This window comes from Tamandua tetradactyla, chromosome 19, assembly GCF_023851605.1.
Source record: "Tamandua tetradactyla isolate mTamTet1 chromosome 19, mTamTet1.pri, whole genome shotgun sequence".
NCBI lineage: Eukaryota > Metazoa > Chordata > Mammalia > Pilosa > Myrmecophagidae > Tamandua > Tamandua tetradactyla.
This window is the reverse complement of record NC_135345.1, coordinates 51,086,345-51,100,545: the sequence shown is the minus strand read 5'-3', so window position 1 is coordinate 51,100,545 and position 14,201 is coordinate 51,086,345. Positions and strand designations below refer to the sequence as shown.

Sequence of the window (14,201 nt, the reverse complement as noted above, 5' to 3'; positions counted from 1 at the left end):
AGAGCCACAATGAAGATCAAAGGGACGGCGTACCCCATCCTGGAACAGCTGACTGTCTGGGAGAACCAGCTCCGGTGAGATCACCAAGGGGTGCGGGCTTTCCCGGGAGGGACGGCAAGCAGCCGGGGTCCCTCCCTGCCTCCTTCCCAAGCCAGCTGGCAGGATTGGGCAGGCGGTTCCCTTGGGCCGCGGCGGCTGGCGCCCCGACCACGCGAGGCCCCCCCGGACCAACTGAGAGAGTTGGGTCGGAAATCCCCAGACTGCGGAGAACGGTGACCGGGGATACCTTTCAAACACGTGACTCCCCCGCCCGGCTGGGAACAGTGCACTCTCCCGGGTTGCGACAGCTGGCGCCTTCCCGCCACGCTTGGCGCCCCGGGCCGACTAGGAAATTCGGTCGGGCGCTCTCCCGTGCTGCGGCGGCCGGCGACCCTCCCCGCATTCGGACCCCAGGGCCGGCTGGCACTCTTCCAAGACACTTCGGCTGCCAAACCTCCCCTACCGTGAGAGTTTTCCAGAGTTAAAGGACCCACAGCAACTTTCACTGGTGGAACCCGCAGACAAACATGTGCCACGAGCGCCACCTAATTGGCAGGGTAAGAAAAACAGAACCCAGAGATTTCACAGAAAAATCTTTCAACTTGTGGTGTCCAACACCCAGGGAAATCTGACTAAATGCCCAGACGTCAGCACAAGATAACGGATCACGCTCAGAAAATTGAAAATATGGCCCAGTCAAAGGAATAAACCAACAGTTCGAATGAGATACAGGAGCTGAAACAACTAATGCTGAATATACGAACAGAAATGGAAAACCTCTTCAAAAACAAAATCGATAAATTGAGGGAGGACATGACGAAGACATGGGCTGAACAAAAAGAAGAAATAGAAAAACTGAAAAAACAAATCACAGAGCTTATGGAAGTGAAGGATAAAGTAGAAAAGATGGAAAAAACAATGGATACCTACAATGATAGATTTAAAGAGACAGAAGATAGAATTAGTGATTTGGAGGATGGAACATCTGAATTCCAAAAAGAAACAGAAACTATCCGGAAAAGAATGGAAAAATTTGAACAGGGTATCAGGGAACTCAAGGACAATGTAAACTGCACAAATATACGTGTTGTGGGTGTCCCAGAAGGAGGAGAGAAAGGAAAAGGAGGAGAAAAACTAATGGAAGAAATTATCACTGAAAATTTCCCAACTCTTATGAAAGACCTAAAATTACAGATCCAAAAAGTGCAGCGCACCCCGAAGAGATTAGACCCAAATATGCGTTCCCCAACACACTTACTAGTTAGAATGTCAGAGTTCAAAGAGAAAGAGAGGATCTTGAAAGCAGCGAGAGAGAACCAATCCATCACATACAAGGGAAACCCAATAAGACTATGTGTAGATTTCTCAGCAGAAACCATGGAAGCTAGAAGACAGTGGTATGATATATTTAAGTTACTAAAAGAGAAAAACTGCCAACCAAGACTCCTATATCCAGCAATATTGTCCTTCAAAAATGAGGGAGAAATTAAAACATTCTCAGACAAAAAGTCACTGAGAGAATTTGTGACCAAGAGACCAGCTCTGCAAGAAATACTAAAGGGAGCACTAGAGTCAGATACAAAAAGACAGAAGAGAGAGGCATGGAGAAGAGTGTAGAAAGAAGGAAAGTCAGATATGATATAGATAATACAAAAGGCAAAATGGTAGAGGAAAATATTATCCAAACAGTAATAACTGTAAATGTTAATGGACTGAATTCCCCAATCAAAAGACATAGACTGGCAGAATGGATTAAAAAACAGGATCCTTCTATATGCTGTCTATAGGAAACACATCTTAGACCCAAAGATAAATATAGGTCGAAAGTGAAAGGTTGGGAAAAGATATTTCATGCAAATAACAACCAGAAAAGAGCAGGAGTGGCTATACTAATATCCAACAAATCAGACTTCAAATGTAAAACAGTTAAAAGAGACAAAGAAGGACACTATATACTAATAAAAGGAACAATTAAACAAGAAGACATAACAATCATAAATATTTACGCACCGAACCAGAATGCCCCAAAATACGTGAGGAATACACTGCAAACACTGAAAAGGGAAATAGACACATATACCATAATAGTTGGAGATTTCAATTCCCCACTCTCATCAATGGATAGAACATCTAGACAGAGGATCAATAAAGAAATAGAGAATCTGAATATTACTATAAATGAGCTAGACTTAACAGACATTTATGGGACATTACATCCCACAACAGCAGGATACACCTTTTTCTCAAGTGCTCATGGATCATTCTCAAAGATAGACCATATGCTGGGTCACAAAGCAAGTCTTAACAAATTTAAAAAGATTGAAATCATACACAACACTTTCTCGGATCATAAAGGAATGAAGTTGGAAATCAATAATAGGCGGAGTGCCAGAAAATTCACAAATACATGGAGGCTCAACAACACACTCTTAAACAACAAGTGGGTCAAAGAAGAAATTGCAAGAGAAATTAGTAAATACCTTGAGGCAAATGAAAATGAAAACACAACATATCAAAACTTATGGGACGCAGCAAAGGCAGTGCTAACAGGGAAATTTATTGCCCTACATGCCTTTATCAGAAAAGAAGAAAAGGCAAAAATGCAGGAATTAACTGTCCACTTGGAAGAACTGGAGAAAGAACAGCAAGCTAATCCCAAAGCAAGCAAAAGGAAAGAAATAACAAAGATTAGAGCAGAAATAAATGAAATTGAAAACATGAAAACAATAGAGAAAATCAATAAGACCAGAAGTTGGTTCTATGAGAAAATCAATAAGATTGATGGGCCCCTAGCAAGATTGACAAAAAGAAGAAGAGAGAGGATGCAAATAAATAAGATCAGAAATGGAAGAGGAGACATAACTACTGACCTCACAGAAATAAAGGAGGTAATAACAGGATACTATGAACAACTTTACGCTAATAAATACAACAACTTAGATGAAATGGACGGGTTCCTGGAAAGACATGAACAACCAACTTTGACTCAAGAAGAAATAGATGACCTCAACAAACCAATCACAAGTAAAGAGATTGAATTAGTCATTCAAAAGCTCCCTAAAAAGAAAAGTCCAGGACCAGACGGCTTCACATGTGAATTCTATCAAACATTCCAGAAAGAATTAGTACCGACTCTCCCCAAAATCTTCAAAATAATCGAAGTGGAGGGAAAACTACCTAATTCATTCTATGAAGCCAACATCACCCTCATACCAAAACCAGGCAAAGATATTACAAAAAAGAAAACAACAGACCAATCTCTCTAATGAATATAGATGCAAAAATCCTCAATAAAATTCTAGCAAATTGTATCCAACAACACATTAAAAGAATTATACATCATGACCAAGTAGGATTCATCCCAGGTATGCAAGGATGGTTCAACATAAGAAAATCAATTAATGTAATACACCACATCAACAAATCAAAGCAGAAAAATCACATGATCACCTCAATTGATGCAGAGAAGGCATCTGACAAGATTCAACATCCTTTCCTGTTGAAAACACTTCAAAAGATAGGAATACAAGGGAACTTCCTTAAAATGATAGAGGGAATATATGAAAAACCCACAGCTATTATCATTCTCAATGGGGAAAAATTGAAAACTTTCCCCCTAAGATCAGGAACAAGACAAGGATGTCCACTATCACCACTATTATTCAACATTGTGTTGGAAGTTCTAGCCAAAGTAATTAGACAAGAAAAAGAAATACAAGGCATCAAAATTGGAAAGGAAGAAGTAAAACTATCACTGTTTGCAGACGATATGATACTATACGTAGAAAACCCAGAAAAATCCACAACAAAATTACTAGAGCTAATAAATGAGTACAGCAAAGTAGCAGGCTACAAGATCAACATTCAAAAATCTGTAGCTTTTCTATACACTAGTAATGAACAAGCTGAGGCAGAAATCAAGAAACGAATCCCATTTACAATCGCAACTAAAAGAATAAAATACCTAGGAATAAATTTAACCAAAGAGACAAAAAACTTATATAAAGAAAACTACAAAAAACTGCTAAAAGAAATCACAGAAGACCTAAATAGATGGAAGGGCATACCGTGTTCATGGATTGGAAGACTAAATATAATTAAGATGTCAATCCTACCTAAACTCATCTACAGATTCAATGCAATACCAATCAAAATCCCAACAGCTTATTTTTCAGAAATAGAAAAACCAATAAGCAAATTTATCTGGAAGGGCAGGGTGCCCCGAATTGCTAAAAACATCTTGAGGGAAAAAAACGAAGCTGGAGGTCTCGCGATGCCTGACTTTAAGGCATATTATGAAGCCACAGTGGTCAAAACAGCACGGTATTGGCATAAAGATAGATATATCGACCAATGGAATCGAATAGAGTGCTCAGATATAGACCCTCTCATCTATGGACATTTGATCTTTGATAAGGCAGTCAAGCCAACTCACCTGGGACAGAGCAGTCTCTTCAATAAATGGTGCCTAGAGAACTGGATATCCATATGCAAAAGAATGAAAGAAGACCCATCTCTCACACCCTATACAAAAGTTAACTCAAAATGGATCAAAGATCTAAACATTAGGTCTAAGACCATAAAACAGTTAGAGGAAAATGTAGGGAGATATCTTATGAATCTTACAACTGGAGGCGGTTTTATGGACCTTAAACCTAAAGCAAGAGCACTGAAGAGAGAAAGAAATAAATGGGAGCTCCTCAAAATTAAACACTTTTGTGCATCAAAGAACTTCATCAAGAAAGTAGAAAGACAGCCTACACAATGGGAGATAATATTTGGAAATGACATATCAGATAAAGGTCTAGTATCCAGAATTTATAAAGAGATTGTTCAGCTGAACAACAAAAAGACAGCCAACCCAACTACAAAATGAGAAAAAGACTTGAACAGACACCTACCAGAAGAGGAAATACAGATGCTCAATGTCCCTGGCCATTAGAGAAATGCAAATCAAAACCACAATGAGATATCATCTCACAACCACCAGAATGGCCATTATCAACAAAACAGAAAATGACAAGTGCTGGAGAGGATGCGGAGAAAGAGGCACACTTATCCACTGTTGGTGGGAATGTCAAATGGTGCAACCACTGTGGAAGGCAGTTTGGCGGTTCCTCAAAAAGCTGAATATAGAATTGCCATACGACCCAGCAATACCATTGCTAGGTATCTACTCAAAGGACTTAAGGGCAAAGACACAAACGGACATTTGCACACCAATGTTTATAGCAGCGTTATTTACAATTGCAAAGAGATGGAAACAGCCAAAATGTCCATCAACAGAAGAATGGCTAAACAAACTGTGGTATATACATACGATGGAATACTATGCAGCTTTAAGACAGGATAAACTTAATGAAGCATGTAATAACATGGATGGACCTAGAGAATATTATGCTGAGTGAGTGTAGCCAAAAACTAAAGGACAAATACTGTATGGTCCCACTGATGTGAACAGACATTCGAGAATAAACTTGAAATATGTCATTGGTAACAGAGTCCAGCAGTAGTTAGAAACAGGGTAAGATAATGGGTAATTGAAGCTGAAGGGATACAGACTGTGCAACAGGACTAGATACAAAAACTCAAAAATGGACAGCACAATAATACCTAATTGTAAAGTAATCATGTTAAAACACTGAATGAAGCGGCATCTGAGCTATAGGGTTTTTTTTTTTTTTTTTTACTATTATTACTACTTTTATTTCTTTTCTCTATATTAACATTTTATATCTTTTTCTGTTGTGTTGCTAGTTCCTCTAAACCGATGCAAATGTACTAAGAAACGATGATCATGCATCTATGTGATGATGTTAAGAATTACTGAGTGCATATGTAGAATGGTATGATTTCTAAATGTTGTGTTAATTTTTTTTCTTTCCATTAATAAAAAAAATAAAAATAAAAAAATAAAAAACATATTACAAAGCTACAGTGCTCATAACAGCATAGTATTCACTAGGCAGGTGAACTCACTGCCTCCTCACTATGTGGAACATGACTCCCAGGGGTGTAAATCTCCCTGGCAATGTGGGACCTTACTCCCAGGGAGGAGTTAAGACCCGCCATCATGGGAATGAGAAAGCCTTCTTGACCAAAATGGGGGAGAGAGAAATGAAACAAAATAAAGTCTCAGTCGTTGATAGATTTCAGAGTCAGGAGGTTTTCTTACACATTATATAGATTTCCTTTTTAGTTTATGGTGTATTGGAGGGGACAGAGGGAATTACCTGAAACTGCTGAACTGTGTTCCAGTAGCCTTAATTCCAGAAGACTATATATAGCTTTCACAATGTGACTGTGTGATTGTGAAAACCTTGTGTCTGATGTCCCATTTATCCAGGATATGGAAAGATGAGTAAAAAAAATAATACAAAGGAAAAACTTTTGGGAACAAACTGATCTGATTATAGCTTGCAACTCAACTGGGAAAAAAAACCCAGCATGGTACTGGCATTAAGAAAGATATACTGACCAATGGAATCAAAATGAGTGTTCAGAAACAGATCCACTCATCTATGGGTAATGGATTTTTGATACGGCAGTCAAGTCAACTCAACTGGGACAGAGCATTCTCTTCAAGAATAATGCTTGTAGAACTGGAAACCCATTGCCAAAAGAATGAAAGAAGACCCATATTTCACACTTAGACAAAAATTAACTCAAAATGGATCAAAGCTCTAAACAATAGAGCTAAGACCATAAAACTTTTAGAAGAAAATGTAGGGAGTTATCTTACAGATCTTGTGGTAGGAGGTGATTTCCTAGACCATTCATCCAAAGCACAGGCAATGAAAAAAGAAACAGATAAATGGGATCTTCTCCAAATGAAACACTTTTTGAATCAAAAGACTTTGTCAGAACTCTGGGATCTGTCCTGTAACTACTTGTTGAAGAGTACTTTAAAAACGATTGCTTTCTTATTTCTTTGGTTTGTATATATGTTATACTATACAATAAAAAATTAAAAAAAAAAAAAAAAAAAAAGACTTTGTCAGGAAAGTAAAAAAAGAACTTAAGCAATGGGAGACAATATATGGAAACCACATATCAAATCAGGGTTTAGTATCCAGAATATATAAAGAGATTCTCCATTTCAACAACAAAAAGGCAACCAATTCAATTAAAAATGGGCAAAAGAAATGGACAGACTTCTCAGAAGAGGAAATACAAATGGCTCAAAAATATATGAAAAGATATTCAACTTCATTGGCTACTACAGAAATGCAAATCAAAACCATAATGAGATATCATCTTACGCCCACTAGAAAAGCCATTATAAAAAAAAAATGGAAAACTACAAGTGCTGAAGAAGATGTGGAGAAAGAAGCACATTTATTCTTTGTTGGTAGGAATGTAAAAGGTGGAACTGCTCTGGAAGGCATTTTGGTGGTTCCTCAGGAAACTAAGTATAAAATTGTCATATGATCCAACACACCATTTCTAGATACATATTTCCGAGGAACTGAAGACAAAGACAAGAACAGACATTTGTACACCAATGTTTACGTGGCATTACTTATGACTGCCAGAAGATAGAAACAGCCGAAATGTCCATCAGCCGACAAGTGGCTAAACAAACTGTGGTATATACATACAATGGAATACTACACAGCGATAAAGCAGAATAGTCGTGGCACGTGCAACAACGTGGATCAACCCTGAGAACATTATGCTGAGTGAAATGAGTCAGAAACAAAAGGACAAATACTGTATGATCTCACTAATATGAACTAATATTAATGAATGAATTTTGAGAGTTAAAGATGAGAACACAAGTTATTAAGATACAGAAAGAGGGTAGAGACTGGACATTTGATGATGAAGTAGTACAGAACATTCAACAGGATTGATTGTACAGATCCAGAAATGGATAACACAATATTATCTAATGGTAGCACAAATTTTTATTTATTTATTTATTTTGCATGGGCAGGCACCGGGAATCGGTAGCATAATATTTTAAGTACAATGAATGGGAGCTGAGTGTGAGTATGATTAAGTGAGGACTGCAGGGGTCATGTATATCCAGAAGAGAAGATAAAGACTTAGCAAGGCCTAGAATGGACAACAACGGTGATTAAATGTACAAATATAAGAAGATTTTGCACGATGAAGAACAAATGAATGTAACATTGCAAGGTACTGAAAATGGGATGATATACAGAAAAAATATAATCAATGCAAACTAAGGTCTATAATTAACAGTAAAACTTAAAGCTAAACGTCAGTAAGTGAGGGATATGGGAGAGAGGTATGGGATTCTTTGTGGAAGAAAAGGAAATGTCCTCATATAAGTCTGTGATGGTAAAGGCATGGCTACGTGATTATATTGGAAACCATTGCTTTTATACTTTGGCTGGAATGTATGATGGGTGAATAAAACTGTTCAAAAATGAACAGAGAGATACAAGTGCTGGAGAAAATATGGAGAAAGAGATGCAGCTATTTGCTTTTGGAAGGGAAGTAGAGTGGTGCAACCCCTCTGGAGGGGAGTGTGGTGGCTCCACAAGAGGCTAGGTGTCTCCACCTAGCCTCTTTGATCCTACAAACCTGCTGTTAGTTATATACCTGGAGGAACAAAGAGTAGGGACAGAAATGGACATTTGTACACTGTGTTTATGGTGGCAGTGTTTGTAATTAGCAAAGGATGGAGGTGGCCCAAGAGTACACTGAGGAACAGAAAGAACAGTGGTGTATACATAATATGGAATACTGAGCTGCTACAAGAAGGAATGAAGTTGTGAGGCATGCAACTACGTGAATGAAGCTTGAAGACAGTATGTTGCATGGAAAAAGTCAGAAACGAAAAGACAAATATTATAGTACATCACTAATGTGGACTAACTATAATGTGCAAACTCTGAGAATTGAGTTCAAGGACACAGGTTATCAAGGGATAGAACATGGGCAGAGATCAGACAATTGAGGATTAAAGAGTACAGGGAATGTTCAATAAAGCTTACGGTAAACGTTCCTAAATTGAAAGCTCTTATAGCAGTCACATCTATTCCTGAGCTGTAACTATAACTTCTAAATTCTGAGATGTTGAGCTCTTTATGTACAATCTGATCATCATTCCCTGGAACTTCAGGTATCTGTGTGACAACTGAGAGTCAGGCTAGGGTTCTGCAGCTATGAAAGTCAGCATTATCCCATACAGCAACTGTTAAAAACACTGAAAAGAGTAATCAGACTTCAATTAGAGATACGAATGAAGCTGATCTGGTTAGGACTAAGGTAAGACAGATTAGAGGGTAAAGGATGATATTGACTATAAATTAAAACTTCAACTTCTGTGTGAGACCAAAGAAAGAGATTTTTATTTGGTGCAAAATTTTCAGTAGCACAAGATCTCATTTAACTTACACAATCAGCTTATTTGAACACCGTAATTTCAAGGAAACTTGAAAAGGGAGAGACATCTTGTTGTACAGGTTAGTGTGATGCCCTGACATCCCAGAATAATCGGGGCAGAAGATAAAAAAGTCATTGCAAAGTCCCCTTGAGGAACTAGGGAAAAAGGTAGAAATATTAAACTTTCCCACCTAGGCAAGACCGGGTTTTCTCGCAAGCACGGGGGGCTGCCAAGTTGATGGGCCTGGCCCTTATGAACGTTATTCCTACAAAGGAGAAGCTAAGCCTACTTATGATTATGACTAGCAGTCATCCCAAAGAACCTCTTGTTGCTCAAATATGGCTTCTCTCTCTAAGCCAACTCCACAGGTAAGCTCTCTGTTTGCCCCTGGAACCTAACTCCCAGGGGTATAAATCTCCCTGGAAACGTGGGACATGACTCCCAGGGATGAGCTGGGCCCTCGCATTTCTTGATGTATCCAATACACAGTCTTTGGTGTATTGGAGCAGTTAGTAGAAATAACTGAAACTGTTGAACTATAATCCAATAGCCTTGATTCTTGAAGGTGACTCTATAACTATATAGCTTTTAAGGTGTGACAGTGTGATTATGAAAATCTTGTAACTGACACTTTTCATTCAGTATATGGACAAATAGGGGAGTATGGGATTTTTGAGTGTTCTTTTTTATTTTTATTTTATTCTTATTTCTTTTGGGAGCAATGAAAATGTTCAAAAAGTCAATTGTGATGGTGAGTACACAGCTATATGATGCTACTGTGAACCACTGACTATACACTTCAAATGATTATATGGTATGTGAATATATATCTCAATAAAATTACGTTTAAAATAAAATATTTGCTTACAGTTTGGAGAGAGCAACAGTGTCTTCAGAGCAATGGGCATGCACGTTTGCTATCCATTAGATTTGGCTACCTAAGCTCAGGTTTCCTCTCCTGTAATGCAACCCACTGAGTATGGGGGTACCACCTGGCTGCTTTTCATATCCCCCATGTGCTGGTTTGAATCTCGTGTACCCCAGAAAAGCCATGTCCTTTAATCGTCATCAAATATTGCTGGAGGGGAGCTTTTTGATTGTTTCCATGGAGATGTGACCCACCCAATTGCGGGTGGTAACTTTTGATGAGATGTTTCTCCATGGAATGTGTCTCTACCCATTCAAGGTGGGGTTGCTTACTGGAGCCCTTTAAGAGGGAACCATTCTGGAAAAAGCTACAAGGCCTCCCAGACAGAGACCTTGGTAGACAAAGAATGAAAACGCCCCAGGGGGGCTTCACGAAACAAGAAGCTAGGAGAGAAAGCTGGCAGACTTTGCCATGTGCCCTTTCAGCTGAGAGAGAAACCATGAACTTCATCAGCCTTTCTTGAGTGAAGGTAAACTCTTATTGGTGCTTTAATTTGGACATTTTCATAGCCTTTCCTTAACCTAGACATTTTCATGGCCTTAGAACTATAAATGTGCAACTTAATAAATTCCCCGTTTTAAAAGCTGTTCTGTTTCTGGTATACTGCATTCCAGCAGCTTGCAAACTAGAACCCTCCATAAGAATTGGTTCTCCTGAACTAATACACAAAAATGATAATACTCTGCCTACTACTATTGCTGTGAGCAATAAAATCCTTTGTCTCTGGGCAAAAAAAGAAGAAAATAGATTACTGGTTACCAAGGGCTGCGAGGGAGGGGGCATGGGGATTTTATTGGTCAATGGGTGCAATCTCTGTTCACGGTGATGAAAAACTTTTAAAATACGTAATGGTGATGGTTGTACAACACTGAGAATATAACTAATGACACTGAATTAACTGTACACTTAGAAATGATTAAAAAGGCAAATTTTCTGTCATATCTTAGCACAATTTAAAAAAAAACACAAAAGAATGGATAATGTTGGGCGGGCCGCGGTGGCTCAGCGGGCAAAGTGCTTGCCTGCTATGCCGGAGGACCTCGGTTCGATTCCCGGCCCCAGCCCATGTAACAAAAATGGAGAAACAGAATACAATAAAACAAGAAAATGTTTAAAGATGTTTCCCTTTCTTCCTTCCTTCCTTCCTTCTATCCTTCCTTCCTTCTCTCTGTCTTTCCTTTAAAAAAAAAAAAAAAAAAAAAGAATGGATAATGTTAACACCTAAATCAAGACTAACAAAATGAAATTCAAAAGCCTCAAAACTTAAGCAAAAAAATATTCACTAGACCAAAATAGGGTTAAGGAGACTCAGTTTAACAACTTACATATAAAAGATGCAGGAGTGTTAGTTGACACTACTGGCTCAGATTAAGCCTAAGTAACAGAAGCTGAAAATGTTAATGAACTATCTGGTTTCAAAAATAACAGCATTTAGCTCAAATAAGGTACAACCACTGCACTCTGTCTTGCCAATTAACATCTAAAATACTGAGTGCAGTTCTGGTTACCATGTTTAATGACAATAAACAACTGAAATTCACACAGAGAAAAATGTTCATGATGGCTGAAGGATCAGAGAATCACATCTGAAAAAATGGTTAAATAAAATGGGATAGTTTACTCTGAAGAAGAGAACAGTCAATGTGTTTGGTGGTGAGAAGGGGTCAGCAGGGACATATCTGAAAGGACAACTGGTGGAAAATGGGATATACCTGGAAAAAGCATCATTTACTGGGAACAGCATAGTCTCTGACGTCAGAAAGACTGGGATTCCAATCCTAGCTCCATCATTTTCTATGTGTTATTTGATACAGAGAAAGATACCAAGCTTCCTTTCCTATAAAACAATACTTATCTCAAATGGATAAAAAATTAAATGCAAAAAATGTTTATAAGATTCCTAGATAATATAGCAATCACAATGCACAATGTTAGTTCCCTTCCCTAGACTTTTCTGTGTTGCTCTGGATCAATATTTTTCAAAGAGTTAGAACCCATTAAAGAATCATGAAATCAGCTTTGTACAATGGGTTGCAACCAGCATCCCTCCCCTCTGCCCCAAAACGAAAAACAGTACAGAAAATAATACCATATATCACACTGTCCTAAAGTAACTATAGTTTTTTGAAACTTTTATTTCACTTACTCATATACATCTGTGTACTAGTTTGTGATATAAAATACATTTCTTACCATGGAACTGGGTCAAAACAGTGTGAAAGCCACTGCTCTAAAGCACTATTTTTTAAATGTGTTTCACAAGATACTAGTTTCTTGGGAGTTCAAATAAGTTTAGGAAACAAACCAGAATTCTTATAGATTTACTACATTCAGGATACTTTTTCAAAGGACTCAGCATTAATGAAACTGGTTTATTTTATGTCAAACCCTGGTTTTCTGACATTTGACTTATTTTTTTTTTCAACATAATATCTACTGATAACTCAGAACTAGTATTAACTGGTATACACTTGGGAAGAAAGTATTCCTCTAGATAGAAAAAAGGTACAATGGATAGACATTACAGAAAGGTGGATTTTCAGCTTGCTAAGAAAGGAAAAACTCTGTAGTCTATGAAACTTCCTCCCCCTTGCCACTGACACCCACCCCTTTCCCACTTAAACCCAAATACATATCTCAAAGCATTTTAAATATGATTTATCAGACTTTTAATTCACATAAAATTTATCAGAAAAAGTGCAGGACATCTATAATATCAAGACATGAAGTCAGGATCAACACAGTAAATAGGAAACATCTGGTCAAAAGAAACTTCCGGCATGGTATCTAAGAAAATGTGATTTACCTGAACCAACCCTACACTCAAAATTCAATAAGCCAAAGACTTCAGCTTTTCCAAGTGGAGTCAATGTGTTCTAATAATACATAATCTAAAATGGGCCAGTGGGTGCAGCTAATCCTCATTATTAAGCGAATCATTATCACTGGCACTTGGAAGAAGCATGTGAAACATATTTAGGTGATTCTAGGCTCTCTTAGAGTGTATATGTAACCAGGATTCCTTTTGGAGGACGTGATTTCACACTAATACAAAAACTGTCATTACCACAGTCAGTTCTAATAATATTTGGTATCACATGGTGATAAAATAAGGCTTGACATAGCATATTCAGGGAACCTCTGTCATTGGAATCTTAATAGGGACTTACAAATACTTCTGACTCCGCTATAGCAGTTGTCAGAGCATAAAATGCCCTTTCCTACTCTTTCCCACCCCAGGCTCGCTCCAAGGCCACCTTTTAAGTTTGCCTCAACTACTTTAAACTCTTGCTCTCGTCCTAATTTCTAAGCACACTCAATACTTCTTATTCCAATCATTCTTTTGGCAATTCACTGTATAGTCTAGATTATTTTACTGCATGAAACTTGGCTCCCAATAAGACTGTAGTTGCATTAGGAACAAGGAACCACACATGAACTTTTAGAATCTCCCACAAGATCCCGTAAAAGGTCACAAAATATTTCTTTACTTAAACACCTAGGTTTAAGAGTAATAACTAATCCTGGAAAGTTTATTAGATGACAGACCTAGGACTAAAAGCATACTCAGATATCTCACTTAAGAACTATTATTTTCTCCTTAAAATAGAGAAAAAAAGTGAGGCTCAGAGTAACTTGCCCAAGGTCACACAGCTAGTAAGTGGAAGACAGGGCCTGAATCTGGGCTTGGGTGAATGCAAAGCTCTTCAACACCACAGTATTCTGCAAATTTTCAGGCCTGCAATAATAAGCAGAATCAATGAAGGATTTCGATTTCAGTAAATTAGAAGTTTCAGTTTCAACACAGAGAAGAGATGATGTCGCTAAAAATTAAGTTCATAAAAGGATGAGTTATTAGTAAGAGAATTCCCA

At 38.0% G+C, this 14,201-nt stretch overlaps 1 protein-coding gene across 6 annotated transcripts in view; it reads right to left on the bottom strand.

Moving 5' to 3' along the window:
• The window catches only part of SLAIN2 (SLAIN motif family member 2), a 113,052-nt gene that overhangs the window by 90,224 nt on the left and 8,627 nt on the right, over window positions 1–14,201 (bottom strand). The gene's annotated exons all lie outside the window — the stretch shown is intronic.